The sequence below is a fragment of the Gavia stellata genome, chromosome 13, assembly GCF_030936135.1.
Source record: "Gavia stellata isolate bGavSte3 chromosome 13, bGavSte3.hap2, whole genome shotgun sequence".
NCBI lineage: Eukaryota > Metazoa > Chordata > Aves > Gaviiformes > Gaviidae > Gavia > Gavia stellata.
In genome coordinates, this window is record NC_082606.1 from 23,719,759 (window position 1) to 23,725,182 (window position 5,424).

The window sequence follows — 5,424 nt, forward strand, 5'->3', positions numbered from 1 at the left end:
TGGCTGGCAGGGGCGAGCGCCCTCCGGGAGAGGCTCTCGGCGATCCCGCCTGCCGTGGGCGATGTGTGTCAACCCGTGCTAATGATTTTTTCAGCGGGCAAAAGCTCTGCAGTGTTGGTTTTTTTTTTTTTTGCTGTTGTGTTTTGGTTTTTTGTGTTGGGTTTGTTTTTTGTTGGTTTTTTTTTTCAAGAGGGATTAAGCCAAATTAGTTTTTATCTGTTTCTGCAGTTTTCCGCTGGGATTCAGTGAAGCACCAGCGCCTGAGAACAGCAAAACGATAAACATCTAAACGCAGACACTCTGAGTACTGTTTTATCTGTGCCATTTGAAGTGATGACACCCTTCAACCAGATAAACAAAGCAACGAGGAGGGGCATGTTGTTAGATGGAGTGTGTAACGAACAGAATACTCCCTGCCACATTACAGACAATGGTAATGCACAATCATTCATTATAACTCAATTACAGTAATTAAAACTGGTGGGATGCAGAGGCAGAACAGACGAAGGGAGTAGTGCCAACAGAATTTACACTCCGTGTCATCAGCTAGCGATAACAACAGCTGATGGTGTCCCAGAGCCTCCTCCCGCCATCTGTTCCGAGAGCCGGCGAGGAGGGATGGCATTAGGTGCCGCAGCAACCCAGCGGATGGCGGATGGAAAGGGGGTAGGAAAGGGCTCTCGGCCCTCCCCGGCACGGCGCCCGGCCCAGCCGCTGCCTGGGAGCCGTGCTGCGGGGGGGTGCTGCCCCTTGCACCCCCAAGGCTGAGCCACCCCGCAGAACCGGGCAGAGAGCCCGGGAAAACAAAGGGGGCACCCTGTTATCCCCGCTCCCCAAACTGCACGGCTGCCTGTCTGGGGAGCACGGCCTGCAGCGGTCTGCTTCGCTCCCGGGGCGGGCATGGCACAGCACGGCATGGCACGGCACGGCTCTGCTACGCCTGCAGCGATGCCCGGCACTGCCGTTTAGGGGTGAGACACAGAGCATGGGAAAAGCTGCTTGGCCGGGTCGGCCCCTCAGGGAAGGCTGTCCTGGGGGGTCACGATCCCCCTTCTCCGCCTGCTCGGGGCGGGGGACACACGTGCAGCCCACCATCCACGCAGGAGCCCCGAGGCAGTTCTGCCAAAGCCCTCGCTGCACGGGGCGCATCAGGGTGACCGTCGCAGCCGCAGCGGGAGCAGCCACCCTGCGCCTCGGTCGGTTTGGTTAGTTAGTTATTTCACGGCAAGCTGACAACCTCTGCCTCAGCGCCAGGGCCTGCACGCTGTAATTTGATAATTACGGGTTACTCAAAGCGCAATTTGGGCTGACTGCCGCCCCGGGAGAGCCGGGCTGGGAAGGGGGAGCGGCGCCCAGACCCGGGCGGCTGCCGGAGCGGTCACCTGCACCCAACCACCGCGGTGACCTGCACCCAACCGCCGCACCCTCCCGGTCCAACCCCTGCCCTCAGCTGCCATGGCGCCAGGATCGGCACTGCTGCGGGAAACCAGCCGGGAGCAACGTCGGGGTGCACCCAAAAGGGTGGTGGCTACAGGGTGCACCCAAAAGGGTAACCACTCAGTTTTGATGCTCAGCGGGTGCCGGGATCAATGTCGGGGTGCACCCAAAAGGGTGGTGGCTATAGGGTGGACCCAAAAGGGCAACCATTCAGTTTTGATGCTCAGCGGGTGCCAGGATCAAATACCTTGCACGCCTCCACCGTGGGAGCCCGTCCTCGCAGGAGTGCGATGCCACGGCGCTGGCGGAAGGAAATCACTAATGAAAAGCGGGTAATGCCATCCAAAAGGTGCCGTTTGCCAGCTGTGCCAGGCCCACCTGCAGCACGGCACAGCCTTGGGATGGGCGAGCACCGGCACGGGTGGATCCCGGTGCCCTGCTGCAACTCCCATCGGATTTGCCAGCTGACGCGCGAGGTCTCCGCCTTCACGCCCTGATGTGTCACAGCAGCACCGGCCGAGGCTGAACTAAAAGCATGTTAAAAAAGAAAAGACCTTATGGATAAATAATTAAAAGTATCGGGGGGGGGGCTTGGAATACTTTAATTATAAAGTACAGGCGTTCGGCGCCTGGCTGGTAGCGTAAACGGGAATCGGAGAGACTGCGCACGGCTTTAACACCTCCTCCGCCAGCGCTTTCGGAAAGGTTGTAGTCAAACCAAATTAATTGCAAAGGGCAACAGTTTGCTGGGAACTGTTGAAAGCAGAAGCCGCAGCAGATCAGGTGCCCGAAGGGGCAGCACCGGGGGCTGCCCGGGGGGACGCCGGGCCCCATCGAACCCTTCCACTCCCCTGCGCCAGGCTCTCCGAAATCTTACAACAAAGGATTTCTCGCAATTTTTATCTTTTAATGGTCCCCTGTGTAAGCCCCTCATTCCATCCAGCTTAAAATCAGATTTAAATGCACTCATAACCATTTACCGCTGTACATTATCGGGAAACCAAGCAGTTAGAGTGCTGCTCCTGCTTTTTATTTCTCCCTCGCAGCAGGCTCTGTCATGTTCAATACATCACGGGGAAGCCCCCGTAGGACAGTACATATGTCCTAGTTCAAGGAAAGTGCTTTGTCTCTGTCAGGGGCACCCGGGCTGAGAGCGCAGGCATGCGGGTGCTCGCGTCCCACCCTTTCGGAGCCGCCCGACCCCATCCCTGAGCCCCGGCGAGCATCCCGCGGGCTGGCACCCCGCCTCGGCATCCCCCCGGGGTGCAGGGTCCCCTGCTCCCAGCCCTTCCCCTGCGTCCCCAAGTCCTCGCTGCAGGCTGGCGGCAGCAGAAACAAAGCAGCTGGGCGATGCCTTTGGGAAGAAAAAGGAAGCGATGGGGTGCGGGCTGCCCGGGGGCTCGCTCGCCCCAAAGGGAAGGTGGTGGGATGTCCCAGGAGCTTGTCCCTTGTCCGCGCATCCATCCGCGCATCCCAGGCAGGAGGGCACAGCCGGCCCTGCGGCCACAGCACCCAGAAGGGTGGGAAGCGGGAGAAGCCGAGGGCTGGGGGGCCGCAGGCAGCCGCTCCCAGGGGTCCTGCGCCGGGCTCTGCCTCCAGCCGACCTCCGCCATCATTCCCATGGGTGGGGGGTCCCCGGGGAGGGGCGGCCTGTGTCCCCCAGCCCCGCCACGCAGGAACAAGGGCCCCTCGCTTTCTTTGCTTGCTTTTATTAACAACTCAGTGCAGATTTTCAGAGATCAAATGGTTTATAGACACTTTGCTTTCATTCGAGCATCATTACATTTACTTTTTATTCTTTTTTCCTTTTTTTTTTTTTCTCTCCCTTTTTTACAAAAACCAGTTGTAGTTATTAACAGCTGTACATATTCTGCTACATACTTTGGTGTAAAGTCGCAAAGTCTGACTCAATAACCCTCCGCCAGCTCCGGTACATGCAGTTCCTTTATTTTTTTTTTCTTTTTCTTGGAGGAAAACAAAGCACCGACTGCGAACGAGTGCCCACGCAGGACACGAGTTGGCAGGGGCCTTACCACGGAGGGGGTTTGCCATGGGGGCAGTTCAAAGCCCCCCAGCCCTTTCCACCGCACCCCCCCCAACAATGCAAAGAGGTGGGGGGATGCTCCAAGCACCGCGGGGTCGGACGCTGCGCCCAGGTGTGGGGGCACAGGGGGACGGGCAGAGCCACCCTGGCACAGAGCCGTTGCCAGCCCCGGGGACCGAACGCGAACCCCAAAATGCACACAGGGCAGCGCTGAACCCCTCGGCAGGTGCCAGTACGGGTGCGGGGGTACCGGGGGCATTTTCAGAGTCATTTTTCTGAGCCAAACCACCCCTAGAACCACTTTCCCTACATGCAGTTTTAAAGAACTTGCTTTTTCCTTGGCCGGGTAATTAGCTCACGAGATCGACCCCATCTCCTCCCCGGCCGAGGGGCTGACGAGCCGCACAGGGTGGACACCGTTTTTCTGCGACATTCTCCTTATTTTTCTTTCCAACAGAAAAGGGCAAAAAAAAAAAATCTCAAAACCCTCTTATTTTGACAGGAAAAAGTATTTCCCATGAAATCTCCTTCCAACCGCATCTCATCCCTCCCTGCCCCAGAGCGGCCGCTTGGCGGGGATGCGATGCTGACGACGCGCCCCAGAAGAGCCGGGTACCCATCGCCTCCGCTTCATCCTCCTCTCCACCGTTTGTACTATCCACGTATGTAAACCAGGCAGTTCTCACCTGAACCCTAAGCATTATTATTTTTGACCAGATTAAAATCAAAAATTAAAAAATAATCCATAGAAATGTAGTATAAAAATTCTCTTCATTATGCTACAATACAGGGTGAGCGCTTCTGCTACACAAATACTTTTATTTCCCATTATGTCTTTTTTTTTTTAACCCTTTAGTACAAAATGCTGAAACGCAGGCCTGTGCGGGGAGGGGGTTTGCTTCATCGGAACCTATATACCAGAAGACACAAGACCATATAGCCCACAGGACCCTACCAAAGCCAGCCCCTTCCCCCCACCACACACAAACCCTACTTGTTAGTAAACTTTGCTTTTAAAAAAACTGTATTTTAAAGGTTATCAATTCTAATTCTTTACTTTCATTTGAATACAAAACACATAAGTTGCTATTATCTTTCGTGGCTCCCTGAGCTGAATTTACTATGCTTTCTTTGAAATCACTCCTCATTGCTTCTGTCCGAAGACCAAGAAGGGCTTGCGCAGACGATCCCGCAGCGTGGGCTTCCCCTTTTCTTCAAACATACGAGCACAAAAAAAAAAAAAAAAATCCATATATAAAAAAAGGTGATTGTGTTGCTGATGTCCCGTCAGTAGCTGAGGATCCGACCGAGTCCCCCGCGGTCCCAGCAGCGTCCCACCATCACTAACACACCGAACAACGCACGGGTACGACAGTAGGAACAACTTTCACCAGTGGACATCTTTGCTCAGCCTGGTTACGCGCTGCACGGCAAAGTCACGTCCCAGCGGACGCCTCTCGGGGGGGGTAAGGAGGAAAAAAAAAAAATAATAAAATTGCCACCACCAAAACCATCAGTGGAATACAATTACAGCAGACGAAAAATACACAACTAGTGTACCGGGAGGGGTCCCCCACCCTTCCAATGCTATTTACTAGTCCGTTATTTACATTTTTCACAAGTCTTATGCAGGATGCACAAAAAAAAAAGTCACAATAAAAAATAAGTCCTTTATAGTGCCACCAAAGCGCAGACGGAAAGAACCAGAAAACCAAAAAAAAAAAAAATTCAAAATAAAACCCAAAACCCTAAAGCCAAACAAAAATTCGTTTAGGGCTTCAATGTGTGCCATATTTGCAGACCTCCAAATAAATCTGTGTGTATTGTACGCCGGGCCCTCGAGGCAGAGCCCCGCCGGAGCTGCCAGTCCGTGGCCGAGCCCTGGGGGCCGCCCCACGGCAGCCCCCCCGAGCCCCCGGCCGCTCCCCGCCGGCCGCCCGAGT